We start from the raw sequence: 21,171 nt of genomic DNA, 5'->3' as shown, positions 1-21,171 counted from the left end.
GCCTTTTAGCAGCCTGAGTCAGGTTTAGTTGCGATGTACTGTGCCTGGTTGTAGTGCCTGTTAGGAGGCACTTGTTGCTAGGACCTCTAGACACACATAAGGGTTGAGAAGGGGTTGAGGCTGCAAGGCTGCAGCCAAAGGCAGTGGGAATAGGGGGTAAGGATTAGATTCGGCTAAGATAGTGGCCGGGGGTTCATATCTATTTCCTACTTCTGGGGGGGGGGATCTCTGCTCTAACCCTGTCTTACATAGTAGATGGAGGATTACTCTTAACTTCTCCTCCACCATACCCAGCAGATCCTCATCACTTCTTTCCTGTTATCCAAACCTGAATTCCTTCTTGGGGTGGATCTCTGCACTATCCCCGTCTTACATAGTAGATGGAGGACTTCTCTTAACTTCTCCTCCACCGAAGCCAGTCGGTCCTCATCCTATCTTTCCTTTCTGTTATCCAAACCTGAAATCTTATACTCAATATCTACTGGCTGTTCCCTTCCCCAAATCTCATTTAAACTCTCCCGGGCTGGGGTGTAAGGCTCAGCCTCTGGTTTCTCAGAAGGGTTCTTTAATTCAAGATTAAGTTCGGCATTCTCATGTCGATGATCTAAGTATTCATTTACTAAATTCCATAAAGTAATATTCTCTGCTGGGGTCTTTTCAGGGCCATATACACTATAATAACTTTGAATTCCTTTCCCTATCGTCAGCCAGGTTTCTAAATTTAGGGTTCCTTCCTCTGGAAACCGCGGGCATGCCTCCTTGACAAACTGTAGGAAGCTCTCAAGCTGCTCTTGTTCCACCCTTGTTCTGCTTCAAGTAAGTTTTTTAGGACCGGCACATCTAGCCTGTGGACATCTTGAGTCATAATTTTTTACTCCCGACTAGACATTCTCCCACTCTCTCACTGTCTTAATAGTCCTATGACACATCACTCACCACAGCGGGGTCCTCCACCTTTGTCCCAGATTTTCAGGGTCCCTGTTCGGGCGCCACTTGCCGGGGCCTACCGGCAGCAAATTGGGATTCCTGAAATAGGGGACAAGGACTGAGAAAATAGAAGAGACACAAAACACATGGGGTCTGGGAGGTCTGCTAGGACAGGTAAAGACTGCAGCCCCGTTTATTTACAGCTCAAGGCTTATATTCCTTCTTCAAATCAGGGAACTGCCAGGTGTTACTTCCAGATGGATAATCAGAGAACTGTTGGGGGTTACATTCATATGGTAAGTCTCCGTTGTACTGGATCAAAGACTAGGATGAAATAAAAGCAGATACACTGAAGTTGCATGTGGAAGAAGAAAACCACCCTTACACAGAAGAAATCTTACCTGACAGAACAATGCCATGGGAAGTACAATTCCATAATCTAGTGTCCGTTATACTGGATAAAAGACCTCGATGAAGAAAAGAAGATACATTGAATTTGCATGTGCAAGAATAATGACATCACTGCACTTAACAATTTTTGGCAGATACATTGAAATGGCTTGTATAAGAATAAAACCAAGTTTACACAGAACCATTCTTAGGAGATAAAGCAATATTGGTGGAAGTACACTCTCCGTTGTACCGGATCAAACACTACGATGAAATAAAAGCAGATACACTGAAGTTGCATGTGGAAGAAGAAAACCACCTTTACACAGAAGAAATCTTACCAGATAGAACAATGCGGTGGGAAGTTCAAGGCAAAAATCCAGTCTCCAATATACAGGATGAAAGACCTCGAAAGAAGAGAAGATACATTGAAGTTGCATGTGGAAGAATTAATGACCATGTTTAGACAGAACAAATGGTAGCAGACAGAGCAATCTCGGTGGAAATACAGTCTCCCTTATACCGGATCATAGACCTCAATGATTTAAAGGTGATAAGATGAGGTTGCATGTGGAAGAAGGAAACCAATTTTATACAGACAAATCTTAGCAGGTAGGGCAACATCGGTGGAAGTACACTCTCCATTGCACTGGCTCACAGACCACGATGAAATAAAGCAGATACACTGAAGAAGCAGGAGGGAGAAGAAAACTCCAGCTTCGACAAAAAGTTCTTAGCAGATAGAACAATGCCTTAGGAAGTTAAACACCAAAATCCAGTATCCATTACACTGGATGAAATACTTCAAGAAGTAACAGCTGATACATTGAAGTTGATTGTGGAAAGATAAATGACCAGGTTTAGACAGAGGAAATCTTAGCAGAGAGAACAATGTCGGTGAAAGCACAGTCTCTGTTGTTCTGGACAAAAACAACGATGAAATAAATGCAGATACACTGAAGTTGCATATGGAAGAATGAAACACCCCGCTTAGACAAAAAGTTCTTAGCAGATAGAACGATGCCGTAGGAAGTTGAACACCAAAATCCAGTCTCCATTATACTGGAAGAAAGATGTCAAAGAAGTAAAAGCAGATACAGTGAAGTTGCATGTGGAAGAATACCATACCCGCTTAGACAAAAATGTTCTTAGCAGAGGGAACAATGCTCTAGGATAGTCAACACCAAAATCCAGTATCCATTACACTGGATGAAATCCGCCAAGGAGTAACAGCAGATACATTCAAGTTGCTTGTGGAAGAATAAAAACCACGCTTACCCAGAAGGAATCTTAGCAGATAGAGCAATGTTGGTGGAAGTACAGTGTTCATTGCACTGGATCAAAGACTAGGAGGAAATGAAAGCAGATACACTGAAGTTGCATGTGGAAGTAGAAAATACACTGCTTATACAAAAAACTTCTTAGGAGATAAAACAATGCTGTGGGAAGTTCTAGGCCAAAATTCCGTATCCAATACACTGGATGAAATCCTCCAAGAATGAAAAGCAGATACACAGAAATTGCTTGTGGAAGAATAAATGACCAGGTTGGTACAGAACAAATCTTAGCAGATAGAGCAATCTTGGTGCAAGTACTGTCTCTGTTATACAGGATCACAGACCTCGATGATATAAGAGCTGATAAAATGAAGTTGCATGTGCAAGAAGAAAACCAAGTTTACACAGAACAAATCTTAGCAGATAGAGCAATGTCGGTGGAACAACAGTCTTTGTTGTACTGTGTTGGGGACCGACTGTGGGATCAGTGACCGTTACTGGGGGTCAGTGACCTTGGACCCGCACAACTGAGTACACGAGGTAGTAAGCTCTTATGATTTTGGACTGTGTCTCTAACTTCTCATTTAACCTATTTGGGACATGATCGCTTTTCATTCAACCTATTTGAGGCTTGATACTGTTTGTAGGAATGTAGCCCCTGGCAGTTCCCTAGTTGAAAGAAATGAATTTAAAGTCAGAACTGGAAATAAACTGAGCTATGGTCTTGGGCTCCAGGCTTCTTACCCTTTGGCTCCTGATTTGGGCTGTAGCCCTCCCGAAACCCATCTGTTTGTCTCTCTTCTATTTTTTCCTAGTCCCTGCCGCCTATTTCAGGAATCCCAATCTGCAAACCCTGGTTCACTGCCGGCTGGCCCCGGCAGTACTGGGTCAAAGACCACGATGAAATCAAAGCAGATACACTGAAGTTGCATGTGGAAGAAGAAAACCACCTTTACACAGAAGAAAATCTTACCAGATAGAACAATGCCCTGGGAAGTTCAATGCCAAAATAAACTCTCCATTATACTGGATTTCCGGGGCCTACCAGCAGCAAATTGGGGTTCCTGAAATAGGGGACAGGGACTGGAGACAAACACATGGGGTCCGGGAGGTCTGCAGCCCAGGGAAAGACTGCAGCCCCGTTTATTTACAACTCAAGGCTTATATTCCTTCTTCAAACCAGGGAACTGCCAGGTGTTACATCCAGATGGTTAATCAGGGAACTGTTGGGAGTAACATTCATATTGTAAATCTCAGATCTATGAGGCCAAAACACAGTAAGACAATAAAGCAATTATCTGATGCAAATCAAAGTACAGTTTGATTCCACTCTGGCTCCCAAGGTATCCCCTGGTTTTACTTTAAAAGAAACACAAGTGCAATTTCTGCTCTTTCCAATTTATCCTGTCTCACTTTCCAAAAATGACTGATCCCTTCATCTAAAGCGGATAGATGGGCGGAGATTCAGCTTCTCTGACTTCTTCAAGCTGACTCGGGCGTTGTCTCTGTACTTGACCAGGGACCTTAACAAGCCTAACCTGTTCTACCACGGGGTTGCAAGGATTCGATATCAGGAACAATAATTTGCTCCAAACTAGAGATCATATTTCCCATTTAACAAATGCACAAGCCATCTTTGGCTACAATAGCATAGCTTACTTAGCACCATTTGCAAAGGTTTTTTGGTTTTCATTTTCTGGGGAACTAAATCTCTGCAACCTTAACAATGCTTCAGTTGTCAGATCTAAACAGATTAATAAAGACACAAGCCTCAGATCCACAAACTTTCCTGAATTTGTGGCTGGCGTCCAATGAAAAATTCGCTCAGTTAGAACTTTAAACTACCCACTAACACAGAAGACTGACAAGTTCCTGCCCAATTGTGAAAGGCATGGGCATTAGCAAGGCACGCTTACAAACTACTCTATGACCTCCTGGCTCTGATTAATATTGAATGGCCAAGCACAAGTGACTCTAGGATCTGACACAATCTCTGCCATTCAAGCAGTGGCTTACTTGCTTCTCTCCCAATAGTGTGTCTTCACACCGGGATAAACATCCCATTGCATTTCACTTTGTTGGTTGCTGGACTTGAACTCAGGGTCTGGCTACTGTCTCTCAGCTCTCCAGCTCAAGGTTAGCACTCTGCCACTTTTAAGTCCCAAACTCAGGGCCTGAGTGCTGCTCCTCAGCTCTGCAGCTCAAGGCTTGCACTCTGCCACAGTGAGTCCCGAGCTTGGTTCGTGAGTGCTGTCCCCCAGCTTTTCAGCTGAGAGCTAGCACTCTGCTGCTTCGAGCTCCAAAGCAACTCTGCCTCAATAGCACTCCGCTGCCCGATTAGACACCACAATCTCACAGGGACTTTGCTTTGCCCGGGCTGGCTCTAAACTGTGGCTTTCAGATCAATGAGTCCTATAAAAGGCCCCTTTACTCCAATTAGAAGCAACAAGGTGGTCAACTCAGAAATAGTCTCTAAGCAGGATTTTACCTGGAACCTGGTAAGAGGCAAAGTTACATCAGAATAAGGATTGCCGTCCTTCTCATGGCCCAGCTGGAAATTGCTATAAAGTAACTTATAAGAGCTAGGTAAATAGCATTTTGCTAGTCCTAATTTTCCTTTTTTCTCTTTCTTTAAACAAACATTTAAGACAAACTTTACTTTCAAATATTGTTTAGAAACCCATTACCACTGTTCTTAAAAATATTTACTGATACTGGCTTAAACAATTAACAACTTAGCCTTTATTTGCTGTTGAAAAACCTTTAAGGGCACAAAGAACTCCTTTTGACTCCAGGTCCCCTAGGGCTCCCCTTTGCCTTTAGAAGAGGCTTTTTGTTTTATCCGGCAGTTTAGATTATTACGGTGCAGAACTCCATCAACAGTTTAAACTCAAATAACACTTTTTCCCTAATGTAAGAATCCCAAACTTCAGTGCACCAAAAGTTAAATCTGGACTAGTTTCCTTCCTTCCTTTTTTTTTGTTACACTCAGTTGCGAAGTAGTATGAAACCAAATCATAAGGAGATAAACCTTTAAGTATTTATACTATCCACATTTTAGCATTAGATGTCCAGTATCAGTCTGCCAGAAAAATTTACAGGGCAAATTTTCTGACATTAGTAAACAAATTTACATTTAAATCTCTAATACATGTCTCCAAACTTTAACAAAAGGTAATAAATCCCTAATTCCCTAAGACATTTGTGCTAAACAGGATTCAATGTTTGCAATATAACCAGCTGTATGCATCCCAAATTTTTAAAATGCCGATTTCAGGATCTTTACAAAAATACTTTTTACCGATTCTCTTTCACACAATGTAATAATCCTTTGAGACATTGTAAAACATTCAATCCTATTTCTTGAAGTTTTAACCTTAGATTTCCCAATTGCCTTTGTGTTTCAAGTATAACTTAATCCATTGTATTATACAGCATGCTGACAATTTAACCTTGAACATATTCACTCACTCATTCACACACATTCATACTCAAAGATCTTAAAGCGGGCAAAATTAATATCAGCCGTTCGTTTTCCGGAAGTTTGTGTCAAGAGAGCTTTGCCAATTTTACCCTAGCAGGTGAGCACCAGGTTCAAAACAAAACTTTTTGCAAGGCAACTTAGCTGGAATATAGTTTTCCAGGGCTTGTTACAACTGCAGACACGCAGGAGCGGCCATACTAGGCCCAGAAATGTTCAAATAAACAACAAGGATATGTGCTTGAGTACACACAGAAAAACCAAAAGGCTCCATATTTAGAACTGGTACCAATTTGAAAGACAAAACAGGACAAGGAAAAATAGGTAACACGAACAAGACAGAGAAGCAGAGACTTTTAAGTAACTTCCAGACTTCTGATGGCATGCCTGGCCTTCAACTACCAGAGTGACGGAAAGATTTCCATTCCCTGGTAGCTGACAGACGGAGGCCATCCTAACTACACCTACAGAAGGCTCTGAAACAAAATCAGACATTGACATACAACAAGAAAAGTTGACTCCAACAGATACACTTAGCACAAAACATGAATTTAGATGAATGTATTAACTAAACAACTATTTTTTGATTCAGACACGTCTTGCTGGTGGGACTCTCAGGCATGCCCTGTTAGCAACAAGAAGCTCATAAGGGGGGTCAAGGCATCCCTTGACCACCCAGACCTCTGTTTAGGACCACAGTGCACCTTTAAAAAAATAAAACAAAACAAACACAGACATGCAGGGGGTCGGCCGATTTCTACTTACCTCCGGAGGCCTCTGCTTTTCACCTGGGCATCTTTCACAAAACAAGGTTGTTCTGAAGAGGGATGGTAAAGACAAACTAACAAGAATAATCTGTTATCTCAATAGCACACACTTTGTAAAAGAACAATTGTCACATGTTACATTAAATTGTGTAGAATTAATGAATATGTTAAAAGGTCCCTACATAATAGCAAGAGGAGAAACAGAGCTCATAAAGTTCTTTTGATAGGAGGAGCTGGGTAGAATTGGCTCCTGACCAGCCTAGTAGCTGTGAGAAAGTTCCAGGAATATTGGTGATTGTCACACCGGGGGATCCTATGAATGTGTTGAACAAATGGATCAGGAGCAGTCCCATTAACATGCACAAATAAATCAGGTCCTTCCCACGTCGCAGGATGCACCACTGGAGGGTTGGGGGTGTAGGCCCAGTGAGTCGCTGCTTGGATGGCCACTGTCACTCTCCACAATCCGAACACAGCGTTCAGGCAGCCAGGGGGCATCATTTTCTCCTTGTGAAAAACACATACATGCCCTCGACCCCATGTTAGAACGGGATCGGGTCCTTGCCAAGCACCAGTTAGGGGATCCTTCCACTTAACTAAGGCAAAATCGCGCTGCTCTCTTTTTTCCCAGAATCGCAGAGCAGCAGATAAATTATTTAAGTATAATTTTTAAAAATTTAAAACAAACAAAGCATGATTAAGTATATATAGTTTTTAAAGTAGTGAGGGCCTAATATAAGGCCCAAATAAGTAAATGGGGGGAGTTCCTGAAACTTTTCTGCTGCTATTATGGGGCCAAAGAGGCTCAGATTTGGCTTTAGTTATCGAATGGCTTGTCGTACCACAGTAGGTTCAGAACAAGCCAACAAAACATCATCCATATAATGAACAATGTAATCAGAAGAAAATTTTTCGCGGGTGGAAGAAATGGCTCTAGCTACAAAACTTTGACATAAAGCTGGCTATTTGCCATGCCCTGTGGAACCACAAGCCAAGGATACCATATCATGGGTTCTTTAAAATTAACAGAGGGGACACTGAAGGCAAAACTCTTACAGTCTTGAGGCACCAGGGGTATAGTATAGAAGCAAACTTTCAAATTTATAATAATTTTATAAGTATTCTTTGGCATTGCCATGGGTGAAGGCAATCCGGAGTGTCATGTCTCCATCAGTTCCAAAGTTGCATTTACTATTTTAGATCTTGTAACAGCCTCCATTTACCTGATTTTTTCTTTCTAACAAAAACTGGAGAATTCCATGGAGAGTTACAAGGGGTTACATGCCCCAAATCCAGCTGTTTCTGTGCCAGCTGCTAAGCTGCAATGATTTTTTACCCTAAATCTTGTCTCGGTGGGTGAGACTGGGGTTGGAGTGGCTCTGGACCTCCCTGAGCTGCTCAGCACAGTCCCCCAGAGGGGAAAAGGTCTTGATCAAGCAGCTGCTTAGTAACTGAAGCACTAGGACTACACATATATACTCCGATTTTTCCATGATCTCCCGACCCCATAAATTAATTGGCAAATGATCCAGGACAAATGGCTGAAAATGACCGGAGTGCCCTTCCTATCTCTCCAAGCAAGGATAGCACTGCTCTGCTGTGGGTCAGCTGCACTCCCAATCCCTCGTAGGGAAGTCATAGAGGTTGTTAGGGGCCATTGGGCTGGCCAATCCTTTTTAGATATCACAGACACATCTGCTCCTGTGTGTAATATTCCTTTAAAGGGCTTTTCCTGTATAAATATAGTCATCTCAGTCTTCTCTTGTTTTATGCTTTGTACCCAATACATATCAGAGGATCCAAATCCTCTCTGTCCACCTGGGGCAGAGGAATTAGCAGTCCCCATGGGAAGTAAAGGCACAAGCACTAGCTGTGCTATTCTGTGTCCTGGTGGGATCGATATTACATGCCTTTTAGCAGCCTGAGTCAGGTTTAGTTGCGATGTACTGTGCCTGGTTGTAGTGCCTGTTAGGAGGCACTTTTGCTAGGACCTCTAGACACACATAAGGGTTGAGAAGGGGTTGAGGCTGCAAGGCTGCAGCCGAAGGCAGTGGGAATAGGGGGTAAGGATTAGATTCGGCCAAGATAGTGGCCGGGGGTTCATATCTATTTCCTACTTCTGGGGGGGGGGATCTCTGCTCTATCCCTGTCTTACATAGTAGATGGAGGATTACTCTTAACTTCTCCTCCACCGTACCCAGCAGGTCCTCATCACTTCTTTCCTGTTATCCAAACCTGAATTCCTTCTGGGGGGGGATCTCGGCACTATCCCCGTCTTAGATAGTAGATGGAGGACTTCTCTTAACTTCTCCTCCACCGAAGCCAGCCGGTCCTCATCCTATCTTTCCTTCCTGTTATCCAAACCTGAAATCTTATACTCAATATCTACTGGCTGTTCCCTTCTCCAAATCTCATTTAAACTCTCCCGGGTTGGGGCATAAGGCTCAACCTCTGGTTTCTCAGAAGTGTTCTTTAATTCCAGATTAAGTTCGGCATTCTCATGTCGATGATCTAAGCATTCATTTACTAAATTCCATAAAGTAATATCCTCTGCTGGGGTCTTTTCAGGGCCATATATACTATAATAACCTTGAATTCCTTTCCCTATCCTCAGCCAGGTTTCTAAATTTAGGGTTCCCTCCTCTGGAAACCGCGGGCATGCCTCCTTGCCAAACTGTACGAAGCTCTCAAGCTGCTCTTGTTCCACCCTTGTTCTGCTTCAAGTAAGTTTTTTAGGACCAGCACATATAGCCTGTGGACATCTTCACTCATAATTTTTTATTCCCGACTAGACATTCTCCCCCTCTCTCACTGTCTTAATAGTCCTATGACACATCACTCACCACAGCGGGGTCCTCCACCTTTGTCCCAGATTTTCAGGGTCCCTGTTCGGGAGCCACTTGCCCGGGCCTACCGACAGCAAATTGGGGTTCCTGAAATAGGGGACAAGGACTGAGAAAATAGAAGAGAGACAAAACACATGGGTTCTGGGAGGTCTGCCGGCCAGGTAAAGGCTGCAGCCCCGTTTATTTACAGCTCAAGGCTTATATTCCTTCTTCAAATCAGGGAACTGCCAGGTGTTACTTCCAGATGGATAATCAGAGAACTGTTGGGGGTTACATTCATATGGGAAGTCTCCGTTGTACTGGATCAAAGACTAGGATGAAATCAAACAGATACACTGAAGTTGCATGTGGAAGAAGAAAACCACCCTTACACAGAAGAAATCTTACCTGATAGAATAATGCCATGGGAAGTACAATGCCATAATCTAGTCTCCATTGTACTGGATAAAAGACCTCGATTAAGAAAAGCAGATACATTGAAGTTGCATGTGGAAGAAGAATGACATCAGTGAACTTAACAGTTTTTGGCAGATACATTGAACTAGCTTGTATAAGAATAAAACCAAGTTTACACAGAACCATTCTTAGGAGATAAAGCAATATTGGTGGAAGTACACTCTCCGTTGTACTGGATCAAACACCACGATGAAATAAAAGCAGATACACTGAAGTTGCATGTGGAAGAATAAAACCACCTTTACACAGAAGAAATCTTACCAGATAGAACAATGCGGTGGGAAGTTCAAGGCAAAAATCCAGTCTCCAATATACAGGATGAAAGACCTCGAAAGAAAAGCAGATATATTGAAGTTGCATGTGGAAGAATTAATGACCATGTTTAGACAGAACAAATGGTAGCAGACAGAGCAATCTCGGTGGGAATACAGTCTCCCTTATACCGGATCATAGACCTCGATGATTTAAAAGCTGATAAGATGAGGTTGCATGTGGAAGAAGGAAACCAAGTTTATACAGACAAATCTTAGCAGATAGGGCAATGTCGGTGGAGTACACTCTCCATTGTACTGGCTCAAAGACCACGATGAAATAAAGCAGATACACTGAAGAAGCAAGAGGGAGAAGAAAACTCCAGCTTCGACAAAAAGTTCTTAGCAGATAGAACAATGCCTTAGGAAGTTAAACACCAAAATCCATTATCCATTACACTGGATGAAATACTTCAAGAAGTAACAGCTGATACATTGAAGTTGCTAGTGGAAAGATAAATGACCACGTTGAGACAGAGCAAATCTTAGCAGATAGAACAATGTCAGTGAAAGCACAGTCCCCGTTGATCTGAACAAAAACAATGATGAAATAAATGCAGATACACTGAAGTTGCATGTGGAAGAATGATACACCCCGCTTAGACAAAAAGTTCTTAGCAGATAGAACGATGCCATAGTAAGTGGAACGCCAAAATCCAGTCTCCATTATACTGGAATACAGATTTCGAAGAAGTAAAAGCAGATACATTGAAGTTGTATGTGGAAGAACATAATACCCGCTTAGACAAAAATGTTCTTAGCAGAGGGAACAATGCTCTAGGATATTAAACACCAAAATGCAGTATCCATTACACTGGATGAAATACTCCAAGGAGTAACAGCAGATACATTGAAGTTGCTTGTGGAAGAATAAAAACCACATTTACACAGAACGAATCTTAGCAGATAGAGCAATGTTGGTGGAAGTACAGTGTCCATTGCACTGGATCAAAGACTAGGAGGAAATGAAAGCAGATACACTGAAGTTGCATGTGGAAGTAGAAAAAACACTGCTTATACAAAAATGTAATTAGGAGATAAAACAATGCCCTGTGAAGTTCAAGGCAAAAATCCAGTATCCAATACACTGGATGAAATCCTCCAAGAATGAAAATCATATGCATAGAAATTTCTTGTGGAAGAATAAATGACCAGGTTGGTACAGAACAAATCCTAGCAGATAGAGCAACCTTGGTACAAGTACTGTCTCTGTTACAGGATCACAGACCTCGATGATATAAAAGCTGATAAAATGAAGTTGCATGTGGAAGAAGAAAACCAAGTTTACACAGAACAAATCTTAGCAGACAGAGCAATGTTGGTGCTCGAACAGTCTTCGTTGTACTGTGTTGGGGACGGTCTGTGGGGTCAGTGACGTTGGACTCGCACAATTGAGTACACAAGGTAGTAAGCTCTTATCATGATTTTGGACTGTGTCTCTAACTTCTCATTTAACCTATTTGGACTTGATCGCTTTTCATTCAACCTATTTGAGGCTTGATACTGTTTGTAGGAATGGAGCCCCTGGCAGTTCCCTAGTTTAAAGAAGTGAATTTAAGGTCAGAACTGGAAATAAACTGAGCTACGGTCTTGGGCTCCAGGCTTCTTAGCCTGTAGCTCCTGATTTGGGCTATAGCCCTCCCAAAACCCATCTGTTTGTCTCTCTTCTATTTTTTCCTAGTCCCTGCCCCCTATTTCAGGAATCCCAGGCTGCAAGCCCTGGTTCGCTGCCAGCTGGCCCCGGCAGTACTGGGTCAAAGACCACGATGAACTAAAAGCAGAAACACTGAAGTTACATGTGGAAGTAAAAAACCACCTTTACACAGAAGAAAATCTTACCAGATAGAACAATGCCCTGGGAAGTTCAACGCCAAAATAAACTCTCCATTATACTAGATTTTGGGGGCCTACCGGCAGCAAATAGGGGTTCCGGAAATAGGGGACAGGTACTGGAAAAAAAAGAGGAGAGACAAACACATTGGGTCCGGGAGGTCTGCAGCCCAGGGAAAGACTGCAGCCCCGTTTATTTACAACTCAAGGTTTACATTCCTTCTTCAAACCAGGGAACTGCCAGGTGTTACATCCAGATGGTTAATCAGGGAACTGTTGGGAGTTACATTCATATGGTAAATCTCAGATCTATGAGGCCAAAACACAGTAAGACAATAAAGCAATTATCTGTTGCAAATCAAATTACAGTTTGATTCCACTCTGGCTCCCAACATATCCCCGTTTTATTTTAAAAGAAACACAAGTGCCATTTCTACTCTTTCCAATATGTCTAATTTATTCTGTCTCACTTTCCAAAAATGACTGGTCCCTTCATCTAAAGCGGATAGATGGGCGGAGATTCAGCTTCTCTGACTTCTTCAAGCTGACTCGGGCGTTGTCTCTGTACTTGACCAGGGACCTTAACAAGCCTAACCTGTTTTACTAAGGGGTTGCAAGGATTAGATATCAGGAACAATAATTTGATCCAAACTAGAGATCATATTTAACATTTTACAAATGCACAAGCCATCTATGGCTACAATAGTGTAGCTTACTTAGCACTCATTTGCAAAGTTTCTTTGGTTTTGATTTTCTGGGGAAGTCAATCTCTGCAACCTTAACAATGCTTCAGTTGTCAGATCTAAACAGATTAATAAAGACACAAGCCTCAGATCCACAAACTTTCCTGAATTTGTGGCTGGCGTCAAACAATAATCCGCTCAGTTAGAACTTTAAACTACCCACTCTCACAGAAGATTGACAAGTTCCTGCCCAGTTATGAAAGGCATGGGCATTAGGAAGGCACGCTTACAAACTACTCTATGACCTCCTGGCTCTGATTAATATTGAATGGCCAAGTACAAGTGAGTCTATGATCTGACACCATCTCTGCCATCCAAGCAGTGGCTTACTTGCTTTCCTCCCAATAGTGTGTCTTCACACCGGGATAAACATCCCATTGCACACTACTACACTGTTGGTGGGAGTGCAATCTCGTTCAACCACTATGCAAAGCAGTGTGGCAGTGCCTCAAAATGCTAAACATAGAACTCCCCTGTGACCCAGCAATTCCACTACTTGGCATTTACCCAACCATCCAGAAACAAGGACATAGTAAATCCACTAGCACAACAATGTTCATTGCAGCACTATTCACCATAGCAAAGATATGGAATCAACCTAGATGTCCCTCAGTTGATGAGTGGATCAACAAGTTCTGGTATTTGTACACCATGGAATTTTATGCTGCTGTCAGAAAGAATGACATCGCCCCATTTGTTAGGAAATGGAAAGACTCAGAAAAAAATCATATTAAGTGAAGTAAGCCAGACTCAAGGGAACATAGGCTCAATGGTTTCCCTCATTCGTCATAATCAGTAGAAACCTTGGGCTCTACTAGCAGAGATCTGCAATAGAGCAAAATCTTGATACATAAGGCCACATAATGTGAAGCTAATTGAAAGGACCTCCAGGATATTGAAACAAAAGCCATATAAAGAATGATTGTTGTCCTTAATGTACTATGTTGTCTCTCATCTCCTTTGCTGTCCCTTGGTTATCTCATATTGTTATAGTATCTCAGTTTGTTATCTGATATATTGAATTTATTTGTATTTGGATATTTGAAATTTGATAGGGAAGTGGGGAAAACCAGGACGGGTGGGGGGTATGTGGGGGGGAAATTGGTACCAAGACATGTGAAAGGGTATCAATTTATGTGAAATAATGCAACTTCTATCTGGCAAATATCATGTAACTCTTTTACTATTTACAATAAAAAAAATGTATAAAAAAATGAACAGTCAACTCAAGCTGGGCACCAGTGGCTCATGCCAATAATCTTCAGTTACTCAAGAGGCTGAAGATCAAGCAAGTTTCGAAGGTAGCTCAGGCAAGAAAGTGTCTGAGATTCATCTCCAATTAAGAACCAAAGAGCCAGAAGAAAGCTGTGGTGCAACTAGCAGAATACCGCTATCCTTAAGCAACGAAACCTTAGGGACAGCACTCGGGCCTTCAGTTCAAGCTGCAGAACCAGCACACACACACACCACTGTTAACTCAGAAAAGAGCAAATAAATTTAATTGAATATAAAAACAAAATAAAAACAAAAAAATCCCATTGCATTTCACTTTGTTGGTTGCTGGACTTGAACTCAGGGTCTGGCTACTGTCTCTCAGCTCTCCAGCTCAAGGTTAGCACTCTGCCACTTTTAAGTCCCAAACTCAGGGCCTGAGTGCTGCTCCTCAGCTCTGCAGCTCAAGGCTTGCACTCTGCCACAGTGAGTCCCGAGCTTGGTGCGTGAGTGCTGTCCCCCAGCTTTTCAGCTGAGAGCTAGCACTCTGCTGCTTCGAGCTCCAAAGCAACTCTGCCTCAATAGCACTCTGCTGCCTGATTAGACACCACAATCTCACAGGGACTATGCTTTGCCCGGGCTGGCTCTAAACTGTGGCTTTCAGATCAATGAGTCCTATAAAAGGCCCCTTTACTCCAATTAGAAGCAACAAGGTGGTCAACTCAGAAATAGTCTCTAAGCAGGATTTTACCTGGAACCTGGTAAGAGGCAAAGTTACATCTGAATAAGGATTGCCGTCCTTCTCCATGGCCCAGCTGGAAATTGCTATAAAGTAACTTATAAGAGCTAGGTAAATAGCATTTTGCTAGTCCTAATTTTCCTTTTTTCTCTTTCTTTAAACAAACATTTAAGACAAACTTTACTTTCAAATATTGTTTAGAAACCCATTTCCAGTGTTCTTAAAAATTTTTACTGATACTGGCTTCAACAATTAACACCTTAGCCTTTATTTGCTGTTGAAAAACCTTTAAGGACACAAAGAACTCCTTTTGTCTCCATGCCCCCTAGGACTCCCCTTTGCCTTTAGAAGAGGCGTTTTGTTTCATTTTTAGAATATTACTGCCTAGAACTCCATCAACAGTTTAAACTCAAATAACAGTTTTACCCTAATGCAAGAATTACCAACATCAGTGCAACAAAAGGCTAAGTCTGGACTTAGTTTCCTTCCTTCTTTTTTTTCCCAACTATTTGTGAAGTAGTATGAAACCAAATCATAAGGAGATAAACCTTTATACATTTATACTATCCACATTTTATCATCAGATTTCCAGTGTCAGTCTGCAAGAAAAGAGAGATAGGCAAAGTTTCTGACGTTAGTACACAAATTTACATTTAAATCTCTAATATATGTCTCCAAACTTTAACAAAAGGTAATAAATCCCTAATTCCCTAATACCTGTGTGCTAAACAGGATTCAATGTTTGAAAAGTAACCAGCTGTATGCATACCAGATTTTTAAAATGCCGATTTCAGGATCTTTAGAAAAATACTTTTTACCAGTTTCTCTTTAACATAATGTAGTAATCCTTTGAGACATTGTAAAACATTCAAACCTAATACTTTTCTTGAAGTTTTAAGCTTAGATTTCCCAATTGCCTTTTTGTTTCAAGTATAACTTAATCCATTGTTTTATACAGCATGCTGACAATTTAAACTTGAACATGTTCATTCACTCATTCACACACATTCATACTCAAGGGTCTTAAAGCGGGCAAAATTAATATCTGCCGTTTGTTTTCCGGAAGTTTGTGTCAAGATAGCTTTGCCAATTTTACCCTTGTAGGTGACCACCAGGTTCAAAACAAAACTTTTTGTAAGGCAACTTAGCTGGAATATATTTTTCCAGGGCTTGTCACAACTGCAGACACACGGGAGCGGCCATAGTAGGCCCAGAAAAGTTCAAATAAACAACAAGGATGTGTGTTCGAGTACATACAGAAAAACCGAAGGATCCATATTTAGAACTGGTACCAATTTGAAAGACAAAACGGGACAAGCAAAAATATGTAACATGAACAAGATAGAGAAGCAGAGACTTTTAAGTAACTTCCAAACTTCTGATGGCATGCCTGGCCTTAAACTACCAGAGTGACAGAAAGATTTCCATTCCCTGGTAGCTGGCAGATGGAGGCCATCCTAACTACACCTACAAAAGGCTCTGAAACAAAATCAGACATTGACATATAACAAGAAAATTGGACTCTTACAATTAACACAAGAACATGAATGTTGATGAATGTGTTCACTAAGCAACTATTTTTTGATTCAGAGACGTCTTGATGGTGGGACTCTCACGCATGCCCTGTTAGCAACAAGAAACTCACAAGGGGGGTTAAGGCGTCCCTTGACCACCCAGGCCTCTGTTTTAGGCCCACAGTGCACCTTTAAAAAAATAAAACAAAACAAAACACAAACATGCAGGGGGTCGGCCGATTTCTACTTACCTCCGGAGGCCTCTGCTTTTCACCTGGGCATCTTTCACAAAACAAGGTTGTTAAGAAGAGGGATGGTAAAAACAAATTAACAAGAATAATCTGTTATCTCAATCGCATACACTTTGCTAAAGAACAATTGTCACCCGTTAAAGTAAATTGTGTAGAATTAATGAATATGTTAAAAGGTCCCTACATAATAGCAAGAGGAGAAACACAGCTCATAAAGTTCTTTTGATAGGAGGAGCTGGGTAGAATTGGCTCCTGACCAGCCTAGTAGCTGTGAGGAAGTTCCAGTAATATCGGTGATTGACACACCGGGGGATCCCGGTGCACAAATAACTCAGGTCCTTCCCATGTCGCAGGATGCACCACTGGAGGGTTGGGGGTGTAGTCCCAGTGAGTCGCTGCTTGGAGGGCCACTGTCACTCTCCACAATCCGAACACAGCGTTCAGGCAGCCAGAGGGCATCATTTTCTCCTTGTGAAAAACACATACATGCCCTCGACCCCATGTTAGAACGGGGTCGGGTCCTTGCCAAGCACCAGTTAGGGGATCCTTCCACTTTACTAAGGCAAAAGCACGCTGCTCTCTTTTGCCCCAGAATCGCAGTTCAGTGGATAACATATTTAAGTACAAATTTAAAAAATTTAAAACCAATAAAGCATGATTAATTATATTTACCTTTAAAAGTAGTGAGGGCCTAATAAAATGAGGCCCAAATATGTAAATGAGGGGGGTGTTCCTGAAACTTTTCTGCTGCTATTATGGGGCCACAGAGGCTCAGATTTTGCTGTAGTTGTCGAAAGGCTTGTCGTACGACAGTAGGGTCAGAACAAGCCAACAAAACATCATCCATATATTGAACAATATAAACAGAAGAAAACTTTTCGTGGGTGGAAGAAATGGCTCTAGCTACAAAACTTTGACATAAAGCTGGGCTATTTGCCATGCCCTGTGGAAGCACAAGCCAAGGAGACCATATCATGGGTTCTTTAAAATTAACAGAGGGGACGCCGAAGGAAAAACGCTTTCAGTCTTGAGGCACCAGGGGTATAGTATAGAAGCAATCTTTCAAATCTATAATAATTTTAGAAGTATCCTTTGGGATTGCCATGGGTAAAGGCAAGCCGATCTATAATGTCCCCATCAGTTCCAAAGTTGCAGTTACTATTTTAGATCTTGTAACAGCCTCTATTTACCTGATTTTTTCTTTCTAACAAAAATTGGAGAATTTCATGGAGAGTTACAAGGGGTTACATGCCCCAAATCCAGCTGTTTCTGTGCCAGCTGCTGAGCTGCAATGATTTTTTACCCTAATCCTTGTCTCGGTCGGTGAGACTGGGGTTGGAGTGGCTCTGGACCTCCCTGAGCTGCTCAGCACAGTCCCCCACAGGGGAAGAGGCCTTGATCAAGCAGCTGCTTAGTAACTGCAGCACTAGGACTAAACATATACACTCCCATTTTTCCATGATCTCACGACCCCATAAATTAATTGGCAAATGATCCAGGACAAATGGCTGAAAATGACCAGAGTGCCCTTCCTCGTCTCTCCAAGCAAGGATCGCACTGCTCTGCTGTGGGTCAGCTGCACTCCCAATCCCTCATAGGGATGTCATAGATGTTGGTAGGGGCCATTGGGCTAGCCCACGCCTTTTAGATATCACAGACACATCTGCTCCTGTGTGTAATATTTCTTTAAAGGGCTTTTCTTGTATAAATATAGTCATCTCAGGCCTCTCTTGTTTTATGCTTTGTACCCAATCCATATCAGACGAGCCAAATCCTCTCTATCCTCCTGGGGCAGAGGAATTAGCAGTCCCCATGGGAAGTAAAGGCACAAGCACTAGCTGTGCTATACTGTGTCCTGGTGGGATCGATATTACATGCGTTTTAGCAGCCTGAATCAGGTTTAGTTGCGATGTACTTTGCCTGGTTGTAGTGCCTGTTAGGAGGCACTAGTTGCTAGGACCTCTAGACACACATAAGGGTTGAGAAAGGGTTGAGGCTGCAAGGCTGCAGCCGAAGGCAGTGGGAGTAGGGGGTAGGGATTAGAATCGGCCAAGATAGTGGCCGGGGGTTCATATCTATTTCCTACTTCTGGGGGGGGGGAATCTCTGCTCTATCCCTGTCTTACATACTCAATATCTACTGGCTGTTCCCTTCTCAAAATCTCATTTAAACTCTCCCGGGCTGGAGCATAAGGCTCAGCCTCTGGTTTCTCAGAAGATTAAGTTCGGTAGTCTCATGTCGAAGATCTAAGCATTCATTTGCTAAATTCCATAAAGTAATATCCTCTGCTGGGGTCTTCTCAGGGCCATATACACTATAATAACCTTGAATTCCTTTCCCTATCCTCAGCCAGGTTTCTAAATTTAGGGTTCCCTCTTCTAGAAACCGCGGGCATGCATCATCGACAAACTGTAGGAAGCTCTCAAGCTGCCCCTGTTCCATCCGCGTTCTGCTTCAAGTAAGTTTCTTAGGACTGGCACATATAGCCTGTGGACATCTTGACTCATAATTTTTTACTCCCGACTATACATTCTCCCACTCTCTCACTGTCTTAATAATCCTATGACGCATCACTCACCACAGCGGTGTCCTCCTCCTTTCTCCCAGATTTTCAGGGTCCCTGTTCGGGCGTCACTTGCCGGGGCCTATCGGCAGCAAATTGGGGTTGCTGAAATAGGGGACAGGGACTGAAAAAATAGAAGAGAGACAAACACATGGGGTCTGGGAGGTCTGCAGGCCAGGTAAAGGCTGCAGCCCCGTTTATTTACAGCTCAAGGCTTATATTCCTTCTTCAAATCAGGGACCTGCCAGGTGTTACATCCAGATGGATAATCAGGGAACTGTTGGGGGTTACATTCATATGGTAAGTCTCCGTCGTACTGGATCAAAGACTAGGATGAAATAAAAGCAGATTCCCTGAAGTTGCATGAGGAAGAATAAAATAGCCCGCTTAGACAAAATTTTTTTAGCAGACAGAGCAGTGCTGTCGGATGTTGAACACCAAAATCCAGTATCCATTACACTGTATGAAATACTCCAAGAAGTAAAAGCAGATACATTGAATTTGCCTGTGGAAGAATAAAAATCACGTTTGCATAGAACCACATTTACCTGATAGAGCAATGTCGGTGGAAGTACGGTGTCCATTGAACTGGACCAAAGACTAGGATGAAATAAAGCAGATACACTGAAGTTGCATGAGGAAGTATAAAATACACCGATTATACACAAGAAGTTCTTAGGAAATAAAACAATGCCATGGGAACTTCACCGCAAAAATCCAGTATCTAGTACACTGGATGAAATCCTCCAAGAAAGAAAGCAGATACATTGATGTTGCTTGTGGAAGCATGAATGACCACGTTTAGACAGAACAAATCTTAGCAGTTAGAGGAATGTTGGTGGAAGTTCTGTCTCCTTTATACAGTATCACAGACATTGATGAAATAAAAGCTGCCAAAATGAAGTTTCATGGTGAGAAAAAATACCTCGTTTACACAGAACAAATCTTAGCAGGCAGAGCAATGTCGGTGAAAGTACAATCCCATTCTACTTTATCAAAGACCACCATGAAATAAAAGCAGATACACTGAAGTTGCATGAGGAAGCGTAAAATACCACGCTTAGTCGAAAAAGTTCTTAGTAAATAGAAAAATGCTCTAGGACGTTTAACCCCAAAATCCAGTATCCCTTTCAGTGTATGAAATACTTCAAGGCGTAAAAGCAGATACCTTTAAGTTGCTTGTGGAAGAATGAAAACCACCTTTACACAGAACCAATCTTAGCAGATAGAGCAATGTCGGTGGAAGTGCAGTGTCCATTGTACTGGATGAAAGAATAGGATGAAATAAAAGCAGATACACTGAATTTGCATGAGGAAGTATAAAATACACCTCTTATACAAAAAAGTTGTTAGGAGATAAAACAATCCCGTGGAAGTTCAACACAAAAATTCGGTATCCTTTACACTGGATGAAATCCTCCAAGAAGGAAAAGCACATACAATGAAGTTGCTTGTGGTAGAACAAAAAACACGTTTACACAGAACCAATCTTAGCAGATAGAGCAATGTCGTTGGAAGTACAGTCTCCGTTGTACTGGATCAAATACCACGATGACATAAAAGCAGATACGTAGAAGTTGCATGAGGAAGAATCAAATACCCCACTTAGATGAAAAAGATCTTAGCAGAAGTTGCATGTGAAGCAATCTAGACGAAAAAGATTTTAGCAGAAGTTGCACTGAAATTGCATGTGGAAGAAGAAAACCATTTTTACACAGAAGAAATCTTACTAGATACAACACTGCGGTGGGAAGTTCAAGGCAAAAATACAGTCTCCATTATACTGGATGAAAGACCTCGATGAAGAAAAGTAGATACATTGAAGTTGCATGTGGAAGAATAAATGACCACGCTTAGAAAGAAC

The sequence above is a fragment of the Megascapheus bottae genome, chromosome 7 (assembly GCF_031878675.1).
Source record: "Megascapheus bottae isolate mThoBot1 chromosome 7, mThoBot2.hap1, whole genome shotgun sequence".
Classification (NCBI taxonomy): Eukaryota; Metazoa; Chordata; class Mammalia; order Rodentia; family Geomyidae; genus Megascapheus; species Megascapheus bottae.
Note: the sequence above shows the minus strand (reverse complement) of the source record.